This window comes from Oryx dammah, unplaced genomic scaffold (assembly GCF_014754425.2).
Source record: "Oryx dammah isolate SB20612 unplaced genomic scaffold, SCBI_Odam_1.1 HiC_scaffold_2, whole genome shotgun sequence".
Lineage (NCBI taxonomy): Eukaryota > Metazoa > Chordata > Mammalia > Artiodactyla > Bovidae > Oryx > Oryx dammah.
The window spans coordinates 8311462-8336357 of NW_024070186.1; the positions used below are offsets into that span (position 1 = coordinate 8311462).

Genomic DNA, 24896 nt, shown 5'->3' on the forward strand with positions numbered 1-24896 from the left:
TGCAGATTTTCATTATGAACAAATTTACATACACTGGAAAGTTGAAGAACACAGTACAATGTTACCGGTATACCCAACACCTAGTTTCTGTTTTGTCCTTTTTTCCCATTTGTTGTGTTTCTTTTTCAAAAGATATTTATTTATTTACTAAATCTTGGCTGTCCTGGGTCTTCATTGCTGCCCGAGTGGGCTTCTTTCTAACTGTGTAGAGCAGGGCTGCTCTTTATTGCAGTTCCCAGGCTTCTCTTGCTGTGGAGCTCGGGCCCTAGTGGGCGTGGGCTTCAGGAGTTGCACCTCCCGGGTTCTGGAGCACAGGCTCAGTAACTATGGTATGCCAGCTTAGTTGCTACACAGCATGTGAGATCTTCCTGGACCAGGGATCAAACCCTTGTCTCCTGGATTGACAGGCAGATTCTTTACCACTGAGCCACTAGGGAAGCCCTCTTCATTTCTTGGTTTGTATAGAACATTTGAAAGTTCTTAACACATCTTTACACGCCATCTATAAAGACTTTGACACGCATCTCTTACCAATAAAGATTTTCTCCTACATCAGCACAATGCCATTATTTCTTACATAAACATTAATTCAATCATTGCCAAACAAAACAAACAGCACTCATCAAAGAAAGGTAACAAAATCCCGAATCTATACAGTTTAACATTCATCATGTCTAGGACATGAAGATAAAATACTCAACAACTGACAGACCAAGAAAGTAGAGCACTCTCTCAGAAGAAAGGAAAATCCACTGAGTCCAACCCCAGGATGAATAACTGAACTAAATGACGTAAAACCGTACGTGCGCACAGTGAAGGAAGAGATAAGGTATCCCATTAGTGACACAGAAGTGACCCAAAAAAAAAGAAACGGTAGAACTGACAATACAATATCTGAAGTTCGAAATATACTGGGTGGACTTCACTGACAAAAGGATATGACAGAGGAGAGTGAAGATGGAACAGGAAACAATCTTAGAAGTAATGAAAGCTAAACTTTCTCAAAAGTCTGTGCAGAACAGGAGTTTACATATACAAGGTGGTGAAGGAACATCAGGTAAATAGAGAAAGCCCATGCTGACTCTTTCAACCTCTTGAAAACCAAAGGTAAAGCACAAAGCTTGAAAGCAGCAAGAGGGAAGCAACACCGGGGAACCCCAGGCCAATCAGTGGCTGACTTCAGAAGACATGCAAGCCAGAAGAGCGCCTTTCAAGCTCTGAAAGAAAACTGTTACATCCAGTAAAAGGATTCTTCCAGAATGAAGAGACTGGGATGATGACAGTGTTCAGAGGTGGGAGGTACTGATTGTTGTACAAGAATGTACTTAATGCCACTGAATTATACCTTTAAAATGGATTAAGTGGTAAATTCTTTGTCATATGTATTTTACCACAATACAAAATTTTTAAAGAAGAATGAAGGGAAAATAAGGACCTTTTCATGTAAAGAAAATGATGACAGTTTATCACCAACAGAGCTGTACTTCCTGATGTACAAAGAAACATGACACCAGGTAGAAACTCAGATCCTTCCAGAAAAATTAAAAGCATTGGATATTGTGAATATTGAGGTAAATACGAAATACTGGCTTTTTGTTTGTACTTTTCTGCCTCAATTTCATTATTAACCATTTAACTATTTAAAGCAAAAATTATAAGTATGTTATGGGGCTTATAACATTTGTAGATATGGTACATATAACAACCATAAAAGTAGATATGGACCTATTATTGCAAGTTTTCTATATTTTACAGGAAATGGTACAATATTGACTGTAAGTAGACTATGAAAAATTATAGCATATATAATAATCCTTGGGGCAGCCACTTCAAAAAGTAAAAGAATATAGCTGAAAAGTCAGTAGAAAAATTAAAAATGGATATTCAAATAATTTTTTAAAAGGCAGGAAATGAGAAACAGAGGACCGTAGTTCTGGCAGTTTTGACCCATTAAAGGAGTAAAAGGAAGTCGTTTTTAAAAATTAGAATAATATGATGGTAGCCATTTAAAAGTGAATGTTTTTGGGAAAATCATTAATATAGGAAAAACACTCCCAATGTTGTATTAAATGGAAAAAGTGGCATATTCAGCCACTATAGTACAACAATTTTTAAAAGATATGATATATTCACACTCTCATACAATATAGAAAAAAGGCTAAAAGGTATGTTCCAAAATGCCTTTTGGTGGTAGAATCACAAGTGACTTCATGTCTTAGCCTTACTTTCTTACATTTCCTATATTTTCTACAATGGGTTATCATAAAATCTGTTTTTTTTTTTTAAGTTAACTGCTAGTACATAGTCATACAGGAACACTTAGTTTCTCTGTATTCTAATTTCATATAATACCTGACTAAGTTTGGGCTTCCCTGGTGCTCAGATAGTAAAGAATCCGCCTGTGATGCGGGAGATCTGGGTTTGATCCCTGGGTCAGGAAGATCCCCTGGAGAAGGAATGGCAACCCACTCCAGTTTTCTGACCTGGAGTATTCCATGGACAGAGCAGCCTGGCAGGCCCCAGTCCATGGGGTCGCAAAGAGTCAGATACAATTGAGCGACTTTCACTTCACTTACTAAGTTTAATTTTATTCTAATAGTTTTTCACTGGTTTTTAAAAGTATATGGTCATGTGATATGCACATAATATAGTCATTCAGTTTCTTCTTATACAGAGTGAAGTAAGCCAGAAAGAAAAACACCAATACAGTATACTAACACATATATATGAAATTTAGAAAGATGGCAATGATGACCCTGTATGCAGGACAGCAAAAAAGACACAGATGTGTATAGCGGACTTTTGGACTCAGAGGGAGAGGGAGAGGGTGAGATGATTTGGGAGAATGGCATTGAAACATGTATAATATCATGTAAGAATCGAATTGCCAGTCTATGTCCGATGCAGGATAGGGCACGCTTGGGGCTGGTACACGGGGATAACCCAGAGAGATGTTGTGGGGAGGGGGCTGGGAGGGGGGATCATGTTTGGGAACGCATGTACACCCGTGGTGGATTCATGTCAATGTATGGCAAAACCAATACAGAATTGTAAAGTAAAATAAAAAATAAATAAATAAATTAATTAAAATGTTAAAAAAAAAAGGTAATTAATTGCCCAGGACCTACTCAGCACTAATTACATGAATTGATGGGTTCCTAACAACGGGAAATTCTCCTGCTCGCCATCTCGCTTTCTCATCTATAGAGGTCATTGTAAGGATGAATGGTGATGATGGATGTAAAGTCTTGACTCAGTACTTGGCCATCATGCACTGTCAGCAAAAGTTAGTGGTTGTTATTGTGAGGGTGTATCTCTTGTACAGACTCTTCTTCTGGAAGGGCACAGAGCTGAGCCCTCAGTGGGCACTGTAGTCCGTGGGTAGCTCACACGAAAGGAAGAGCCTCTGACAGCGCTCTGGACAGCCAGTTTTGGGAAGCTGTGTTTAAACAGCAACATCAGTCTGGTATGTGTATCCCATTTCCCTTAAATTTAAAACTCCACACCTTCACTGAAGATGTTGTTGCAGTGTGAGAATAAATGATGAATGTGCAGATGATAATGCTGATTAGTTCAGTTCAGTGCAGTTGCTCAGTTGGGTCCGACTCTGTCACCCCATGAACTGCAGCACACCAGGCCTCCCTGTCCATCACCAACTCCCAGAGTCCACCCAAACCCATGTCCATTAAGTCGGTGATGCCATCCAGCCGTCTCATCCTCTGTCATCCCCTTCTCCTCCTGCCCTCAGTCTGTCCCAGCATCAGGGTCTTTTCCAAAGAGTCAGTCCTTTGCATCAGGTGGGCAAGGTATTGGAGTTTCAGCTTCAGCATCAGTCCTTCCAGTGAATATTCAGGACTGATTTCCTTTAGGATGGACTGGTTGGATTTCCTTGTAGTCCAAGGGACTCTCAAGAGTCTTCTCCAACACCACAGTTCAAAAGCATCAGTTCTTCAGAGCTCAGCTTTCTTTATAGTCCAACTCTCACATCCATACATGACTACTGGAAAAACCATAGCCTTCACTAGACGGACCTTTGTTGGCAAAGTAATGTATCTGCTTTTAAATATGCTGTCTAGGTTGATCATAGCTTTTCTTCCAAAGAGCAAGTGTCTTTTAATTTCATGGCTGCAGTCACCATCTGCAGTCATTTTGGAGCCCCCCAAAATAAAATCTCTCACTGTTTCCATTGTTTGCCCATCTATTTGCCATGAAATGATGGGACCAGATGCCATAATCTTAGTTTTCTGAATGTTGAGTTTTAAGCCAGCGTTTTCACTTTCCTCTTTGACTTTCATCAAGAGGCTCTTTAGTTCTTCTTTGCTTTCTGCCATAAGTGTGGTGTAATCTGCATATCTGAGGTTATTGATATTTCTCCTGGCATGGCCTAATCATATAGTCTGGAGAGTGCTGCAATCCATGGGGTCAAAAAGAGTTGGACACAGCAGAGTGACTGAACTGTAGAGGCTTACTGTGGAAGAGTGCATCTCTAGGTTTATCCAAGGAGTAAGGAATCTCTTTGGTAAGCTGCCTTTGGGAGGATCCCAGTGATCTACCTTCGGGTCTTCATGCTCTTCTGTAAGCCCCACTACTTAAGTGTGGGCTGGACCTCATGGCTCGCATTTAACAAATCGAATATGACAAAGTAATGGAATGTCACTTCTGAGGTTAGGTTACAGAAAAGACCATGACTTCTGTCCTGCTAGCTTTTTCTCACCCTCTCTGTCTTTTGGAGTTGTCACTAAGGGAGGAGCAAGCTGATGGGCAGTGACTAGTCCGATGGTGAGGCCCACATGGCAGAAAAAGATTGTTCACTTTCATGGGAAGCTGAGACCTCGGGGTGCCCATGGAAGTGAGCTTGGAAGGGAACCCTCCTCAGTCAAGCCTTGCGATGACCATTCCCTAGCTGACACCTGGGCTATTGAGCTAAAAGTAGTCAACTGAGCCACTCCCAGACTCTTGACTCCCAGAAACTAGGAGACGATTGCTGTGTGTAGTCTTAAGCTGCTCGTGTGTGCTAGTCACTTCAGTTGTGTCCGACCGACTCTTTGCAACGCCATGAACTGTAGCCCACCAGGCCCCTCTGTCCTTGGCAAGAATACTGAAGTGGGTTGCCATGCCTTTCTCCAGGGGATCTTCCCGACCCAGGGATCGAACCCACATCTCTTATCTCCTGCGTTGGCAGACAAGTTCTTTACCACTAGCGCCACCTGAGAAGCCCTTAAGCTGCTCAGTTTGGGGTTACTTTGCTATGCACCAGTAGGAAACCACGGCACTCTCTCAAGCAATTGAGTACCTTTCCTGACTCCTCCCACCTTACCCCACCTCCACCTTTAGTCCTTTGGGAGTTATTACAGTTTCTCCCCAACACCTTTTTAGTTTTTGAAAATGTTTTATCAGGGCATCAAATGCCTTTCCTGCCCATTTCTTCATCTTTCCCTTTGCTTCCAGCCCAGTCGCCACTTTTCGGATGTGTTAGCAAAAGATGACTCTTGCCGTCATTTCATCCTTTTCTTTGGAGGCCTCTTCTGCGCCTTTTGGAAGTCGCAGAGAGACACGTCTTCCTTGTGGTCTGGAGCCGTGGTCTGCAGCCTGCCTTCCTCGTCCCTTCTCAAGGAGTATATCACATGCAGGAGCCACTCGTGGAGTCGTTCTCTAGGGGCCAGTGCAGTGAGGCTGTGACCCTGCTCGCTGTCCAGTCTCCTGGCCCCATGCCCTCCCCATCATCACCTGCTACACGTTGACTTTCTGAAATAAAGTGGTGGCGTACGCTCAGACCAGAGTGTCTGAAACCGAGATGCGAGACTCCTGGATTCTAGTCTCCCGCCCTGAGCTGCAGCTTTGCTGTGTGAGCCAGAATATATCTCTCTATCTAGTTTCTGTGTCTGGAAGGCCCAGGTAGTAATAACCACTATCTTCCTCTTTTAACAGAACTTAGGGGCAAGCGTTCCTCCACAAGTGCTAGAAAAATGAGTGTTCGATATTTTAAACCTGAGTGAAATGATTCTACAATTTGCAAACTGTAACAAGCCACCATTGTCCCCAGACCTGTGAAGAGTCATGAAGAAAATAGCACCTCTCTCCTAGAGAAAGTATCTGCCAATTGACAATTAGATTCTCCTGCACCGCCTCTTTATTCTTTTAGCTTATACTTAATAAAGTGGACATTCGAGGATGGACCTCCCAGTGCCCTCCCTGTGGCCGCGGGCCTATTCACACCATTCCCGGCTGCATTAAGTGTCTCTAGTGCAGAGAATTAAGTCACGCTGAAAGTAGACTCTGGGTTTCACCAAGAGGTCACGGAGAGCCCCTCTTCTCTTGGCAGTCAGCAGCATCCTGATTACATTTCATTTATCTGCTTGGCAGGACTCGGAGGACCAGCTGGGCCCCTGTCTGCACTCATCAAGAGTTAATTTCTGAGTGAGGTGCTGTGGTCATGAACAAGTGCAGAAGGTACCCCGGCGGTCCTGCCAGATGACAGGGGCCCTTAATTAGCAGCGACGTTCAATCAGGCTGCTTAACCCGCCCCAGGGCCTAGGTGGTCATGTCCTCACCCGCCTCCCATAAACATAGAACCCGCAGCCAGGCCCAGATGTCTGCACGGCCTGAGATGAGACCAGACACAGGCCCGGGCCTGACACAGGTCCGGGGGATCCTTGGCTGTTGCTTCTATTGATGATGGAGTCATGAAGGTTCATCAAGATTGGATTTTTTTTTTCCCCCTTTAAAATGTGGAAGCATCTTTTTGTCTTTCCCAACTTCATATTTCCCCAAGTGGCCATCACATTGACTTTCTTTGGTATTAAAAGCAATCTCTTGTTGCCCTGTTTCCAGCATGGCTGAGGACTGCCGATGGCCATTACACAGCACCATGTGGCCAAAGTTAGAATTTCTCACTGGCTTTGAGGCCTGTCTATGTCTCTCCTCACTGCAAGTTGTTCCACTGCAAAATGGAGGTGATTGCAGCCCCACCTACCCGACCAAGCTCTATTTCTAATATAGAAACAGTTTGCAAAGTGTCAAGTATTGTTCACATCCGAGGTGATATTATTGAACGTCAGGATTGGCCTGCTTTTAGTTGACGCATTTGTTATAGCCAAGATGGTATTTATTTTAATGATCACGTTTGTGCTTGTGATCTTAGTGGCCAGTTGCCCAGTTGTGTCCGACTCTTTGCAACCCCATGGACTACAGCCCACCAGGCGCCTCTGTCCCTGGAATTTTCCAAGCAAGAATACTGGAGTGGGCTGCCATTTCCTGTTCCAGGGGATCTTCCCAACCCATGTCTCTAAAGTCTCTTGCATCAGCAGGCGGATTCTTTACCATTGTGCCACCTGCAAAGGCCAATGGGCTCCATACTAAAGCCTGGTGTGGTTGGTAGGTATTTTATATTGGGCAAGCCAATATTTTCCTAGAAATGCGATCTAATATTGCAGCATTTAATAAGTAGAAAATATAAGTACTTCTTTTAAATTCTGGCCAAGAGACTCTAATGCACATTAAGAACCACAGCGGGTCAGTGTGGAGGAGCTTAGCTCAGTGTGATTTCTCATTTAGTCATGAGACCTTCCAGGCCCCATTTCATTGGAGGAACTGAGGGTGGGCTGTTTCATTTCATCATTTCTGTGGTTCAAGGCCAGTAATTTCAGAAGGAAGGTCCACTGTGAAGTCCTGAAGCTGCCTTGATTAATTCTGGGCGAGTGAGCCTTGCCTCTGATGGCTTATGACAAACCTAGCATCTTTAGTGACTCCAATGAGTAAACTAGATTTACTTATCTCAAGTGGCTTGAAATTCTTTCTGGTGATCAGCAAAAGTGGAGGCAGCTCCCCACGCCCTTGTTGGCGATGCAGCATCACACTAAAGTGTTAGTAGCTCAGTTGTATCTGACTCTTTGTGACCCCATGGACTGTAGCCTGCCAGGCTCCTGTGTCCGTGGAATTCTCCAGGTAAGAATACTGGAATAGGTTGTCATTGCCTTCTTCAGGGGATCTTCCTGACCCAGGGATTGAACCTGGGTCTCCTGTGGATTCTTTACTATCTGAGCCACCAGGAAAGCCCCAAAATGTCACATGTGGGTGAGTTGACAGTTACAGCACCTGCTGGGAGCATTGCACTGAGCTGGAGGACTGCCCAGGAAGAACTAATGGGCCTTTTGGAGCCTTGCCATGGGAAGAGCTTGGGAGAGTGCACGCTCACTTAAGACGGAAATGCTCAGCATTTTAAATGTTACCATACATTTTAAGCTTCCTTCTTCACTTACCTGGCAGATTGGAGTGTGCTGTGTCTTGGTGTAATGAAGCATCATGTTGGTATAGCAGAAAGGAAACTGCCCTCTTGACAGGAATTCGGTGTCAGTGGAAGCCCATGGTCTGGTGCGGGGCATCGCCTGGGAGTGGACGTGTGTGTTTGTGTGGGTGTGCAGCCTTCTTTCTGATGGGAAGTCAAGACCAAACTGCCCATTACATTGCTTAATTCCACCTGATGGTTTCCTGAAATGACTGTTGGAGAGCAAATCCTTCCCTGTTTGCAGGCTCTTTTATTTTTTAACTTGGGGTTTTTCTCCCCCCAACTTTTGCTTTGGAAACATGGAAATGATTTGTGCAGAATTATTTTGATGAAGAGTAAAGAACTGAAAGGGTGGAGTAAATCAGTCACCAGATCGTTACTGCAGCCAAAACCCACTGGAGCCAAAAGCTGTTGGCTCATCCGGAACTGTGCTCTGGGCCTGGTGGGCATAAACTGGAACCTTGGCAATAAACTTCTGGACACTAGGTCACACCTTGCCAGGGTCTCTGGAATCCAGGTTTAGTATTACACATGCTTCCTTGTTCTGAAAGGAGAAAGCATGACATTAAATGCTAGGAAAATCTGTTCCATCCTCAACGTGGAAATATTGATGCTAGATATAGAATATGGAGAAGGAAGCTGTGGGCAGTTTATCTGCCTGGCTCCTGGCCATCCAGCGTGCATCTCGTTCTCTATGGTGGTGCTTTGAACTTTTACATCGAAAAGATCATTTTGTCATTAGAGGCTGGAGTGCAGGATAGCTACTCCTATGGCAAGCTCTGGGTACCTTGGCCTTTGAATTCCTAGCAGTGTGTCCAGGCCTGTCTTCAAGGTCCATCCTGCTCACTGTAGCCATGACAACCAGTGTTAGGTGTGGGATTCACTTTTAGTTCAATGTATAAGGGCTTCCCTTGTGCCTCAGCTGGTAAAGAATCCACCTGCAATGTGGGAGACCTGAGTTCGATCCCTGGGTTGGGTAGATTCCCCTGGAGAAGGGAAAGTCTACCCGCTACAGTGTTCTGGCCTGGAGAATTCCGTGGACTGTATAGTCCGTGAAGTCGTAAAGAATCAGACACGACTGAGTGACCTTCACTTTCACTTTCAGTTTCATAAGGTTAGGAACTTGACTCTGCACAGAGTTCTTTTCTCACATCATTCATTTTCAATTCAATCATACTTACTCATGCCTGTACTTATGTCTGCATCTCCAAAATAACAATTAGAGGTCACATTTTGGGTTTATTGCCATATTCCTGTTTTATTTTCCAAACATTCCCTGAAATAACTAATATTCAGTTCAGTTCAGTCGCTCAGTGGTGTTTGACTCTTTACGAAGCCATGATCTGCAGCACGCCAGGCCTCCCTGTACCTCACCAACTCCCGGAATTCACTCAAACTCATGTCCATCGAGTCGGTGATGCCATCCAACCATCTCATCCTCTGTCGTCCCCTTCTCCTCCTGTCCTCAATCTGTCCCAGCATCAGGGTCTTTTCCAGTGAGTCAGCTCTTCGCATCAGGTGGCCAAAGTATTGGAGTTTCAGCTTCAGCACCAGCCTTTCCAATGAATATTCAGGACTTCCAGTGAACACTCAGGACTGATCTCTTTTAGGATTGATTGGTTGGATCTCCTTGCAGTCCAAGGGACTCTCAAGAGTCTTCGCCAACACCACAGTTCAAAAAGCATCAGTTCTTCAGTGCTCAGCTTTCTTTATAGTCCAACTCTCACATCCATACATGACTACTGGAAAAACCATAGCCTTGACTAGATGGACCTTTGTTGGCAAAGTAATGTATCTGCTTTTTAATATGCTGTCTAGGTTGATCATAGCTTTTCTTCCAAAGAGCAAGTGTCTTTTAATTTCATGGCTGCGGTCACCATCTTCAGTGATTTTGGAGCCCCCCTCCCCCCAAAAAATCTGTCACTGTTTCCATTGTTTGCCCATCTATTTGCCATGAAGTGATGAGACTGGATGCCATAATCTTAGTTTTCTGAATGTTGAGTTTTAAGCAACTTTTTCCCTTTCCTCTTTGACTTTCATCAAGAGGCTCTTTAGTTCTTCTTCACTTTTTACCATAAGCATGGTGTCATCTGCATATCTGAGGTTATTAATATTTCTCCTGGCAATCTTGGTTCCAGCTGGTGCTTCATCCAGCCCAGCATTTCTCATGATGTACTCTGCATATAAGTTAAATAAGCAGGGTGATAGTATATAGCCTTGACATACTCCTTTCTGGATTTGGAACCAGTCTGTTGTTCCAGGTCCAGTTCTAACTTGCTTCTTGACCTGCGCACAGATTTCTCCGGAGGCAGGTCAGGTGGTCTGGTATTCCATCTCTTGAAGAATTTTTCAGTTTGTTGTGATCCACACAGTCAAATGCTTTGGTGTAGTCAATAAAGCAGAAGTAGATGTTTTTCTGGAACTCTCTTGCTTTTTCCATGATCCAGCGGATGTTGGCAATTTGATCTGTTTCCTCTGCCTTTTCTAAAACCAGCTTGAACGTCTGGAGGTTCACGGTTCACATATTGCTGAAGCTTGGCTCAGAGAATTTTGAGCATTACTTTACTAGCGTGTGAGAATGAGTGCAATTTTGTGGGAGTTTGAACATTCTTTGGCATTGGAATGCCAAATTCCTTTGGGATTGGAATGAAAACTGACCATTTCCAGTCCTGTGGCCACTGCTGTGTTTTCCAGATTTGGTGGCATATTGAGTACAGCACTTTCGCAGCATCATCTTTAAGATTTGAAATCATTCAACTGGAATTCCATCACCTCCACTAGCTTTGTTCGTAGTGATGCTTCCTAAGGCCCACTTGACTTCACATTCCAGGGTGTCTGGCTCTAGGTGAGTGATCACACCATCATGATTATCTGGGTTGTGAAGATCTTTTTTGTACAGTTCTTCTGTGTATTCTCATCACCTCTTCTTAATATCTTCAGCTTCTGTTGGATCCATACCACTTCTGTCCTTTATTGTGCTCATCTTTACATGAAATGTTCCCTTGGTATCTCTAAGTTTCTTGAAGAGATCGCTAGTCTTTCCCATTCTATTGTTTTCCTCTATTTCTTTGCACTGATCACCGAGGAAGGCTTTCTTATCTTTCCTTGCTATTCTTTGGAACTCTGCATTCAAATGGGTATATCTTTCCTTCTCTCTTTTGCCTTTCACTTCTCTTCTTTTCTCAGCTATTTGTAAGGCCTCCTCAGAGAAGCATTTTGCCTTTTTGTGTTTCTTTTTCTTTGGGATGGTCTTGATCACTGACTCCTGTACAATGTCACAAACCTCCATCCACAGTTCTTCAGGCTCTCTATCAGATCTAGTCCCTTGAATCTTATTTGTCACTTCTACTGTATAGTAAGGGATTTGATTTAGGTCATACCTGAATGGTTTGGTGGTTTTCCCTACTTTCTTCAATTTAAGTCTGAATTTGGCAATAAGGAGTTCATGATCTGAGCCACAGTCAGCTCCTGGTCTTGGTTTTGCTGACTGTATAGAGCTTCTCCATCTTTGGCTGCAAAGAACATAATCAATCTGATTTCAGTATTGACCATCGGGTGGTGTCCATGTGTAGAGTCATCTCTTGTGTTGTTGGAAGAAAGTGTTTGCCATGACCAGTACGTTCTCTTGGCAAAACTCTGTTAGCCTTTGACCTGCTTCGTTTTGTACTACAAAAAGCTACTTCTTTTATAAATCAAAACACAACATTCAAAAAACTAAGATCATTGCATCTGGTCTCATCACTTCATGGCAAATAGATGGGGAAACAATGGAAACACTGACAGACTTTATTTTCTTGGGCTCCAAAATCACTGTAGATGACTGCAGCCATGAAAATTAAAAGATACTTGCTCCTTGGAAGAAAAGCTGTGACAGACCTATCAGTTCAGTTCAATTGCTCAGTCATGTTCAACTCTTTGTCACCCCATGGACTACAGCACACCAGGCTTCCCTGTCCATCACCAACTTCCAGAGCTTGCTCAAACTCATGTCCATCAGGTTGGTGATGCCATCCAACTATCTCATCTTCTGTCGTCCCCTTCTCCTCCTGCCTTCAATCTTTCCCAGCATCAGGGTCTTTTCCAGTGACTCAGGTCTTTGCATCAGGTGGCCGAAGTATTGGAGCTTCAGCTTCAGCACCAGCCTTTCCAGTGAATATTCAGGACTTATTTCCTTTAGGATGGACTGGTTGGATCTCCTTGCAGTCCAAGGGACTTTCAAGAGTCTTCTCCAACACCACAGTTCAAAGGCATCAATTCTTTGGTGCTCTGTTTTCTTTATGGTCCAACTCCCACATCCATACATGACTACTGGAAAAACGATAGCCTTGACTAGACGGACCTTTGTTGACAAAGTAATGTCTCTGCTTTTTACCATGCTGTCTAAGTTGGTGATGAGAACCCCATGAACAGTAGTCTAGCCCCAGGCAACCACTATTGACTAACACTAAATGACTTCTATAAGCCTCTGTTTCTTTATCTGTAAGATGGTAATAACAGTGGCCACTCATCAGCTTTTTCTAGTCATGAGTAAATAAGGCATCATTCAAAAGTTGCAGGTAAACATGAGTGAAATCCAAGGCAAATGTCAATTGTATATGTAGAGAATATTTGTGGCAGAGGAAATATTACATGACTCCTAACCATGTTTCTTTTCCCTCCTGGGCACACACACCTCCTTTCAGCCGGGTTGGTGTTGTGTGGGTGGCCAGGGTTCGGGATGGATGTGAAGTGTGTATGTTCCAGGCCTGGCCCAGAGGAGTCTCCCACTCTGCCTCTCCACTGTGATCTTGGAGGTCCTGTGGGAAAATGGTGGTGTCACAAGTTGGGAAAGGCTTGCCCCTGAGTCACCACTTGGAGGACAGCCATCTGACTAGCCTTGGACTTGTGCATTGAACTTGGAATTGTTTGAGCTAACGTTAGCATACCCTGATGAATCACGATTTTTGGAAGAGAATATTATTTGTTACCATTAATGTATAATTTTACTTTTATGTATTTTGTATTATACCTATTATAAATATAACATACTGTTGTTGAAGGCCATTTATACCCTATATATGACGTTACTGTAAAAAGTACAAGTGAAAATCAATGTACTTGCAATTTTTAATATAGGAAACAATTATTCACAATGAAGTAAGTCCATATGTTAAAGTTTACTAAATTTTTGTGCATATCTTGACCAGCAGGAGAAATTAATAGACTCAGTGAGGGGTGAATTCCTGCTGGAAACATTAACAATAATAAAATAATATTAAGTGCCATTGATTAAGCACTTTTACCACATGGCAGGCATATAGTGCTAAGAACTTTGCAGATGTGATAAGAATGTGCCTTGAAATGAGACTTTTTTCTTTTCTTTCAAATTACTTTCATTTTTAAGATTGAATTGGCTTTTTCTTTTTCTGGACTATCATACCCCCTCCCCATTGTTAGATTAGAATGTGACTCACATGATTGCCCTGGGACCTAATTATGTACGAGAATCTGATTTCTGAGATGTCACAGGGCAGCAACGACTGAAATCAATTTCTCGTAGGTTGTTGCAGGTTGAAAAATGACGTGTCTGTTGTGAACTGGGTGTGTTTGGGCTGGCGTGCATCACGTCAATGATTATTCAGGCTTTCATGGTTTAACAGTGACTTACCAGTCTGTTCTTTAATTCTCCTGTGTGAGTATGTCCAGCCAAATACCATTTCCTGCCAGCTTCATCCATCTGAATTAACTATCCATGTACTACAGCCACAGTAGAAATTTTCACTGAGGCAGATGCTCCCACTGATGATAGGGCCACAGCAGCCACAATGCTTCACAAAGAACTGACTTCAAGGTTTGAATCTAGACTCTTTCCTTCAACATTGTTCTCTCCTTGCAAAAGTGGTGGACAAAATCCACACCCCAAAGTAAAGGAATTGTAGCCACCACTGAACTTACCATTCTACTGTAATTAGTGGCACAACCCTGTGATTTGGGCTAATTACTGTGTTGCCATCTTCTCAAATGTGAGAACTGAGATTTTGAAACTGGAGTGACTTCCTGGGCTGAATCTGGGACTCTGATTCATAAAGTCCAGTTTTTTTGTCCTTAGAAAGCTGGCAGATCCACACAAGAGTTGTATTGAACCCTGTGGGCACCACTAGGGATAGGAACCCAAATTCTTTCAGATCAGAGATGTTGGGGAGACTACTTTTTTAGCTCAAGCTGACCACAGGATGGTAAGGGGCATGAGCGTTGTGATGTGTACCCTGGCCCCCTGCTTTAAATATCAACTCTGAACTGATGGCTTTCAACTTTACATCACCTGATGTTTGGATTCTCACAGTTCTGAAACATTCTGGAAATATCTTGTGAAGTTAAATATACACTCACCATATGACCCAGCAACATTACTCCTGGGGATTCGCCCCAGACAAGGGAAAACAGTCCACACAAAGACTTGTACATGGTTGTTCATAGCAGCTTCATTCATAATAGCTCCAAACAGGAAACCCAAATATTTGTTAAGTTGTAATTGATAGACAAGTTGCTGGGATACTTCTCAGCAAGTTAAAGGTGCAGAATATTAGTACATGCAACAACAGGCATGGAGCTCAGAAATACTGTGCTCAGTGAAAATCCATAGTTCTTAACCTGCTCAGAAGTTTTACATCCCTTTCTCCTAGACACACATATGCACACATAGGTGTGAGGCCTCAGAAATGGCAAGCACACTCCCTAACTCAGGTCCTCCCCTGCCTAGACCATTCCACTCCCAAATACCTTGCCTGCTCGTGTTTCCTTCAGATCTCTCTGTTCACACATCACCTTACGAGAGAGGCCTTTCCTGTCCATCCTTTATAGAACAGAAGATGGCATCCACTACTCTTTCTCTTACCTCCTTTACCTAACATGTAATGTATTTATTTGTATGTTTGTTTAATATCTGCCTCCTTCCAGAATTATGCCTGTTCTGTTTGCTGTTGTATTTCTTGTCCCCTGGAAACTAGTGTTATCTTTATACATTCTCAGTAAATAACTGGTAAGTAAAGAATATGAAGGAACACAAGTCAGAATGTTGGCAGAAGGATAGGATGAGAATTTGTGTAACCTGTCAAGATATATGCCATTGAGCTGTGTTAGCAGCTTTCCCCTTGTTTGCCTTTTCATTCATTCATGTGCTGGACAGGCTCTGACTCTGTTTAGGTGTGAGAAACTGATGACATGCATACCAGGAAGGAGTTCAGATGCCTTTAATACCTCATTTCATGTTAAAATGGGAAGTCCTTTCATTTTTGCAACGGTATTAAGATAGAGCTTTTTACACAAACAATTCATTAAATGATGTGTAGCATACTGATTCGGGGCTTCCCAGGTGGCTCAGCTGTACAGAATCCGCCTGCCAGTGCAGGAGATGATGGTTCGATCTCTGGGTCCGGATGATCCCCAGGAGAAGGAAATGGCGACTTATTCCAGTATTCTTGCCTGGAAAATTCCGTGAACAGAGGAGCCTGGCAGGCTACAGTTCACGGGGTTGCAGAGTCAGACACGACTGAGCGACTGAGAAGCAGCGTGCTAACTTTTAGTATGCTTCCTCATCCCATTGCGCCACTTATAAAAATATACATATATAAGCCAAAACTAGGAGAAAACAGTTTTCATAATATTTATAAAACTTTGGTCTTTAAAATGCTATTAAAAGAACTGTGGACATGGAAGCAACCCTGTTTTCTGACATTATCCCCCCATTCTGTTGCAGAAAATTTATTTTACACCAGATTAGAAGATTTTAGACATAGTACAAAATACTGTCTTTGAGTGTCACAGCCTTAATTTACATAGGCATAGTGTTAAGAGAGATTGTCATCAAATTGCTGTCATGTCTTAATAGTAAAAAGAAACATGCTTTTACCAGAAAATTTTATAAATTCAGGAAATTGATCATCTGACTAGTAGGTCATTTGGAGAACTGACCTAGACCTATTGACATTTATTACGTCTTTTCTGTATCTACTGAGAATGTCTCATGATTTTCCTCATTATGATGGATTACACTGATGCATTTTTTTCTGACATTAAACCATCCTTGCATTTCTAGGATGAACACTACTTGATTACAATGTATTATACATAAGATGTACCATTGAATTCGGTTGGCCAACATCTCATTTAGAATTTTCACATCAATGTTTGTAAGTGAAGAGGGCCTCTTTTTTTTTTTTTTCTTGCTTACTTACTTAGAATTGAGATTATACTAGAATCATGAAGTGAATCAGGCAGTTTTCCCCCTTTTGCTAATTTGTGGAACATAATGGAATGTTTTCCGAGTTACTAATTGCAGCTGTTTTGAACCCCAGTTGTGCTCGGTTTACTTAAGCCACCAAAATATTTTTTAGAACCTTGTCCTTAATTAACCTTTTAAATTAAAAAGATACTTTTCTAGTCTCCCTGTTTTTCTTTTTTCCAGTGAGTGACCTAAATTAACTGTCGAGTTAATTTTTAATGAATATTTATCCACTCGTTCATTAGACATGCATTTAGATTTATTAGGTATTTGCTCTGCACAGGGCATTATCCCAGGCACTGGGGGAGAGATGAATGGCAAGAACCATGCCCTCATTTGTTCCAGGGTTCACTCACCAGTTATTACTACCCAAGGCAGCATGTCTCATTCTGTGAAAGAAAGGGCTTGAACCATGTGGGACTTTCAGACGTTTGTGTCTCATGAAATAATAATTTTGTCTGTTTATTGAGCCATAAAGGAATCATGTCCCAAATTTCCTAGCTTCAGTTAGAAACATATACATAGTCATTCATCAGATGTGTGTGAAGTATGTACTATATGCTTGGCAGTGTGTGTGGCACAGAAACTGTGAAGTCGATTTCAGCGTGTGTGCACTTATTTGTGTCCAACTCTTTGCAACGCCGTGGACTATAGCCTGCCAGGCTTCTCTGTCCATGGGATTTCATGTGCAAGAAATACTGGAGTGGGTTGTCATTTCCTCCTCCAAGGGGATCTTCCTGATCCAGGGATCCAGCTTGTGTCTCCTGCATCGGCAGGCAGATTCTTGACCATTGAGCCACCAGGGAAGCTGTCGGTTTCAGTAATTTGTGTCAAAGATTGTTAGTACTTTGGCATCTGCATACTGTCATCATTTGCTCCCATTTTGAATATATTAAAATGTGTTTGAGGGCATGAGCTGCTCCGGAGCAGACCCCTGTGTTTCCATGTTCTTCCACCCCTGCTGTGCTCACAGGCTCACAGATGCTTGTCACTGAGCACCATCCACATCTCTTAAGCATAACAGGAGACGCAGTACTACCTTTTTTCCGTGTTTGCAGCCCAGGTGTGATGACGTCCCACTGTTACCATGCTCTGTGGTTTTCAAAAAGAAATCAGGGGTTTCTAAAGTCTTAGCCTGCTGCCTCCGGAGAAGGCAGTGGCACCCCACTCCAGTACTCTTGCCTGGAAAATCTCATGGATGGAGGAGCCTGGTTGGCTGTAGTCCATGGGGTTGCTAAGAGTCGGACACGACTGAGCCACTTCACTTTCACTTTTTACTTTCATGCATTGGAGAAGGAAATGGCAACCCACTCCAGTGTTCTTGCCTGGAGATTCCCAGGGATGGGGGAGCTTGGTGGGCTGCCATCTATGGGGTTGCACGGAGTCGGACACGACTGAAGTGACTTAGCAGCAGCAGCCTGGTGCCTCAGGCAGAGAAGCAAAGTTGTCAGACGTCTTCCTTTCCCTGGACTTACTCACTCCCCTGCTGACCTTTCGTGGTCTGGTCTCAGGGCTGTAAGTACCATCTCCATGATAATGGTTCCCAAATGAGTGTGTGCATGCTAAGTCACGCTAAGTCGCTTCAGTCGTGCCCGACTCTTTGAGTCCCAGGCTATCCATGAGGTTCTCCAGGCAAGAATACTACAGTGGGAGGGAGGTGGGAGGGGGTTCAGGGTGGGGGACACATGTACATCCATGGCTGATTCATGTCAATGTAGGGCAAAAACCACTACAATACTGTAAAGTAATTAGCCTCCAATTAAAATAATTTTAAAAAAGAATACTGGAGTGGGTTCCCATTTCCTTCTCCAAGGGATCTTCCCAACCCCGGGATCGAATCCAAGTCTCTTAAATCTCCTCACTGGCAGGTGGATTCTTTACCACTAGCTCCACCTGGGAAGCCTGACAGCCATGTGAATCCTTCTAAAATACAAATCAGACTGTATCATCCCTCTGCTTAGAAGGCCTCAGAATTGCTGCTTCTTTTATTCAGTATAAAAATCCAGAATCCAGACCTACAAAGCCCTAACCCTGCTTTCTCCATGCCCCCCACCTGCACCCACCAGCTCACATGCCTTCCCCCCTCCCCTGCAAAACGCACTTAGCACCTTGGTAACTTTGTTCTTCCTCTGACCATTCTGCACCTTTGGCCTTCCTGTCCCCGCTGCTTGGAGCTCTCCTCTTTCAGACACCTTCTCGGTGAACTCTCTCACTGCCCTTCTGCTCTCTGATCAAAGGTCTGATCAGCAGGGTCTTCCTTGACCTTTCAACACAAAAACAACACCCCGTTCCTGTCCCTTTCTTTCCCCGTCACTCTTTTATTTTAACCAGGTTGACAATCTATGTATTTACCTGTTAATTTGCATACCACCCCCTCACTGCCGTGCCCCCACCTCTCCCCCAACAGGAGTGCTTCGTCAGGAGCAAGGACAAAGCATTTTCACTGTAACAACCCATCTAGAGCCTGGATGAGGGCCTGGCACATAGTCCGCATTCACTGAACTAGACGTATCCAGGCCGATGTGACCCAAGGAGCTTAAGGAGCTCGCCCCTTGGGAAAAGTCGTTCCAGGGAGTCCACAATGGGCGGCCCCGTTTGCATCCCCAGCTGGTCTTTAGCCTAAGCTTAGACTCTAGGGTGAGCCGTAAAACACATTCTATGGAAAAGCAAGTTGCTTTTTACATAGGCATGTTATGGGCTTCAGCCATCTATTTGTCCGCATAGGTCCTAACTTAGCGGACTCTCATAGCAACCCTATGAATGAGGCAGCAATTACCCCCATTTGATAGCTGACGAGGCTGAGGCTCAGAGAGGTTATATAGTTGCCCAAGATTCTTGGCTGGAAATATCGGAGACAAGAGAAACCGACCATTTGTTCTAACAGTATCTTTTCTCACTGCAGGCATATTTCTTTGGAGTCTGATTTATGTTCAACATTTTCGCAAATATTCCATGATTTCTGGTGTGCATTTGTTTCAATATAAAAATACTATCTTAGCCTATCTCTTGGCTTACTTAGTATTTTTGCTTCTGGGAGTAACTCGAATGCACCCTAGTGAGGAGGCACCCTGTTATTCTGTGTTTTTGTGAATCCTCTGATGGACACGAGCCTCAGGGTGTTCTTAACAGATTGTGAGAAGCAGGGGCCCTACAGAAAGTAATTATTCTGTCGACTTAAAAAATAGTCATGACCTAGAAGTGGAGAGTTATGTTTTATTTGGTGAGAATTTTTAGGTCTTCAAATCCAGGAAACAGCATCTCAAAGTGGCCTGAGAGAACTGTTCCGAGGAAGCGAAGGGGGGAGAAATCAGATTATACAGAAGTCTGCAACAAGGGCCAGGTAGTCTGAACATCAAAAGATAATTGTTAGTTAAGGAAAACCAGATATCTCGAGTTAAAGAATTTAGGGCTTTTCTGTGCATGGGAAGATGCATGCATCTGGGCTCACTGAGATCATTCCTTTCATATGCATCTCACCTATCTGGGCCCAGCATCCTGCAGTTTGATTTCTCACATCCTTAGTTCTGCTCACCGGAGGGAGTGGTGGCAGCCTGACGGCTACTGGTTCACAGGTGCTGTTTTTCCTGGGCGCCCTCCAGGCTCAGAAATTCACATATTGAAGGCCGAAATCACTGATGACTGTGGCATCCTTGTTTATTCCTATGGCAAGAAATACTCCATTTCTCACTTCTAAGGTAATGTCCAGAAATGAATGAAATATTAGAAAAGTTTATTTTAAAAAATCTTCAAATTGAGGTTCAGTTGATGCTGAGTTGTATGAGCTGTTATATATAAACAGCTTGGCTAATACCCCCTCATCAGTCATTCCACTTGCAAATATTTCCCCCCATTTAGTAGGCTGTCTTTTTGGCTTTGTCAGTAGTTTCCTTTGCTGTGTTCAAAAAGCTTTTTATTAGGGCAAAGTGAAGTGAAAGTCATTCAGTCGTGTCTGACTCTTTGCAACCCCATGGACTATATAGTCCATGGAATTCTCCAGGCCAGAATACTGGAGTGGGTAGCCTCTCACTTCTCCAGGGGATCTTCCCAACCCAGGGGTTGAACCCAGGTCTCCCACATTGTGGGCGGATTCTTTACCAGCTGATCCACAAGGAAGCCCAAGAACACTGGAGTGGGTAGCCTATCCCTTCTCCAGCTGATCTTCCCAACCCAGGAATCGAATCAGGGTCTCCTGCATTACAGGCAGATTCTTTAGCAACTGAGCTATCAGGGAAGCCCTGATATTAGGTCAGAAGGGTAATTTAAAGACTCAACCAGGAGGAAACGGCAACCCACTCCAGTATTCTGGCTGGAGAATCCCACAGATGGAGTAGCCTGGTGGGCTGTGGTCCACGGGTCCCAAAGAGTTGGGCACAGCATACATAAGTGACTCAGCATACACAATGATCTCAAGAACTTTAACTTCTTATTTTTCTAAATAAAGTAAAAGTGTCTCCTTTTTGTAGAAATCATCTGAGCCTGTGAACAGATCATTTAATTAGAGATAAAAGCACATTAGGGATTCAAGTTTGTAAACATTTCTACAAAGATAGGAAAGTGCTTGCAAATCTCAATAACAATGGGATGAAGAGGAATTACTACACATTTCCCTCCATATCCAGTACTGGTCAGAGGACCCAGGTTCTGGATAATCTTAGATCCAGTTACCACAAGGTCGTTTAGCAGGTGACTTCATAGGAAATTACCAGTATAGTGAGGATGCAGATAGCATTTTCCATCTAAGGCCTTGTGAGAAGGCTTCTCTTCCCAGAGGCTTTCCGCCATCTTCCTTTTCCCTCCCTTGGCTGTACTTCCAAGAAGCACCACGTGTCTTAATAGCGCCACAGTTCTGAGATGAGACAATAGCTGTAGGTTTCATTATTTGAGAGCATTTATTTGATGTGGGTACCAGGCTTCCCCAGGTGGCGCTAAGTGGTAAAGAACCCATCTGCCAATGCAGGAGACTTAAGAGACCTGGGTTTGGTCCCTGAGCTGAGAAGATCCCGTGGAGGAGGGCATAGCATCCCACTCCAGTAACGTGCCTGGAGAGTCCCATGGACAGAGGAGCCTGGCAGGCTTCAGTCCATAGGGTCACAAAGAATCAGACATGACTGAAGCAACCTGGCACTCACGTACCAGGCATGCCTCTTGCTAGCTCTGTGACTCTGAATGAGGAACTTCACCTTCTCCATCTGCAAGTGGGGTTGCATTAAGATCAATACTGTTCCCCAAAGTGGAGCCCTGTCCTGAGGATTGAATGAGATCACCAGCAGGGGCTCACCTGGGCTGATGGAATGAAACCAGTTGCAGATGAGGCGCCTCCTCTGCAGGAATCCCAGGAAAGCGTCACTGTTGCAGGTCTGTTGAAAACAGAGGAATGGCAGTGATTTTCTGTGGCTGCACCCAGCCCTTCTGCCCTATAACAACCAGCTGTTTGTCAGCAGGTGGCAGCTGGTCCCAGAGCAAGCTTCGTCTTCCTGCCGTGTGACCAAAAAAAAAAAAAAAAGGCTGCTGGCCCCCAAGGATTAGCGCTGGGCGCCGGTGGAGTGGCTGCCTGGTGATTTAACCAGGGTCCTTTTGCAGGTTTCACTCTTGGCACCTGGCTAATGGGATGGGGATTTAGGGACCCGACAGCGAGACTGCCTTTTCCTGCTCTGCGCAGCACAGTCCTGCGTGCCTCGGCCACAGGCAGCCTGGGTGTCAAGGCGCAGGCTCCTCCCCTTCCACGGCTGCGCCGTGCCTTCCTGGACACTGCTCTTATTTTGCCGCTTTTCCTCAGGGGGGGTCACCGCAGAAACCTGCTCCATCCATTCCAAGTGGCCCTTTCTAAGTGATGTGAGAACACCCATTCTAACCTGGCGTTTTTCTTTTTTTTTTTTCCATCCTTTTTCCCCTCTTTCCTTTTTTCTCTTCCCTTTGCAAAGATGTTTTTTTCTTCTGGGGTGGCTCCCCACAAAGTTTCTGAAGCCACGGAAACTGAATCCTTGTGCTTCTCGCAAACAGGCCCCGGTGACGCAGCCCCACTCCACATGGCCCCGTAGCCCCCTGCCCATATGGCCCCGTAGTACCCCCCCTCCGTCACGTGCTCCGAGAGGGCCCGCCTTCCAGGGTGCCCCGGTGGTGCTGGTCTGAGCCCCGGCCTGCCCGTTGGCGGTTTCCCCATCACTCTCTATGTCTCTCATACAGTGCAAACCCACCTACAATAGGTTACATTTAATGGGGTGAGAAAAATCCACACTGGAAGAGAAAAGTCACAGGTGAGATCAGACTGCTTCCTCCTGGGAGGGCAAACGAGAGTCTCCCTTCTGGCTCCCACACCGAAATTTCTCCTACAAAAGAGCTCTTTTTATGTTTGATGTATTGCTTTTAAAAAACAAATCCTTCATGTTTTTTTCATTTTTGGTTCATACCTCTTGGCCGACCCAGCAGGAATTTGGCAGCTGAAGGCGATGCTTCTCGCAAACGCTCAAAGCTGCCTCGCTGAGAGTCACCGGCTGCTAAGGGGGACTGGGTGCCTGGCCGGGAGGCAGGCTGGGGAGGGCTGGGCGTGCCATTCCAGTCTGCAAGAGTTAAAAGGCTTACAGTGTTGACACTGATAGTGTGGCGGGGGAGCTCCTTACACAGGTTTTGCTAGTTGCTGTATGTCTGAAATTTATTTATAATCGAGTGTTTTTTAAGAGTTACCCAAGGCACAGCACAGTAAATGTGGATTTTGTTTTGGACAAGCCCATATCTTGCTATTTTTTCCCAGTGTTAAATCTCTTCTACTATGATTCATGTTCCAGAAGATCTCCAAGAAGTTATATTTAACCCACTGTAAATATAAGCAAGCTCAAACAAAGGCACACCTTAATTTATTACTTCATTTTATTCTATTTACAAAGCACATTGTCCAACACCTGAATTTGTTGCTTTAAAAAAAAAAACCAGAAGCCACACCGGTGCCATTTCAACAATTCTGCTGACTCCATAATTGTTTTTAAATGGAGAGAACACCAGAATTACCATCTTGTGCTTCTGGAAACTCAAGCGTTCTGCAGGAGGCTGAGGAATTGACGGCTTGCCAGAAGGGTTATACAGCATCGCCTGACCCTCGTTCCAGTGCAGACAGCCCCCCTTGCTTGTCTGAGTCTTGACAGACCAGATTGGAACATTCCTGCTGCCTTCTGGATCTTTCTTTGTGGATGAGTAGAAACATAAGACTCAGAGAAAAGCAGCCAAACACGGACTATGTCATTACGATTATTTTTGTCTTTACTCTGAATATAGGAGCCAAGATGACATCATAGGGCCCTACTTCACAATTCATTGAACTTCATTTTTCACCCACTAAATTAGCCACCAAAAAAACAAAAAAAACAAAAAAAAAACACAGAACCCAAACAAAAACCCATGTTTTTCAATGTTATCCAAGATGGGCAAAGATATAATAAAACAAGTATGGATACTCTTAAATCTTGTTTTAAATCTTGGTGGACGTGTAAACTGGAAAATCCTTTCGAAAAGCAATTTGGAAGTAGGCATCAGGAATCAAAGATCATATTCTTTGACCCAATAATGCTACTTCTGCTGCTGCTGCTGCTGCTAGAATCCTACTTCTAGTAATCTAGAAATAGTCAGATATATGTGAAAATCCATACTCTGGAAGATTTATAATCAAATATGAATAGTACACAATCAGTAATTTAATTTATAACTAAATAAATAGTACACAATCACTGGGAATATTATCCATCAACAGAAAGACTTAACAATATAGAGAAATGGCCAGAGCAGTTAAAATAAATTATAGTTAGAAGATTAAAACCTTTAAAACGTACATGCGTGAAAGGACTAGAAAATATGGGAAAGAAATAATAGTTGTTAGGATAAATAATTAAAGCTTTCATTTCTGTTTTCCAAACTACCTATATAGTATGCTTACTTTCATAAATTAAAAATCTTGCATACCTCTAACCATTGTTAAGGGAAAATATTAATTTAACTGCCATGAATTTAGAATTTATGATTACTATCTGGACAGAGGTTAAATTGGAATTTCCTCTATTGATGGGCACAGACAAAATTATAGGCAAAATATTTAAATTACTTTCATAGTTTAAGTCCAGTCATTTTTTTTACGCATACTTTAGTTAACTGAATGCATTTGTAAGAAGTAGAACTGTATTAGAAGACTTTTTTCCCACCACCCCAGACTGCTGTTGTCTGACTCAACGGTTTCATTCTCTTTTTGACAATTACTGGAGGAGGTGGTGTGTAAGTGTTTAAGAAGAAAAAGCAGGTCATGTCAGGTGGCGAGCATCGCTGTAGGAAATGGACTGTTTTGTTGCCCTTTTCTAATAGGACAATTGATGC

The 24896-nt window shown here is 43.5% G+C and overlaps 1 protein-coding gene and 1 long non-coding RNA gene across 6 annotated transcripts in view; one reads left to right on the forward strand and one right to left on the reverse strand.

The window, feature by feature from the left end:
* Window positions 1-24896, forward strand: part of HLCS (holocarboxylase synthetase) — a 208076-nt gene that overhangs the window by 156513 nt on the left and 26667 nt on the right. The gene's annotated exons all lie outside the window — the stretch shown is intronic.
* LOC120880753 lies at window positions 19738-23154 on the reverse strand. Of its 3 annotated transcripts, XR_005725133.1 has the most exons (5): window positions 22952-23154; window positions 21823-21901; window positions 21248-21407; window positions 20077-20234; window positions 19738-19822 (listed from the first exon to the last, which is right to left on the reverse strand). It is a non-coding gene; the product is annotated as an uncharacterized LOC120880753 (long non-coding RNA). The 3 variants fall into 3 exon arrangements; XR_005725132.1 differs by lacking the exon at window positions 22952-23154 and having other exon boundaries at window positions 21248-21390; window positions 21823-22228; XR_005725131.1 differs by lacking the exon at window positions 22952-23154 and having other exon boundaries at window positions 21823-22228.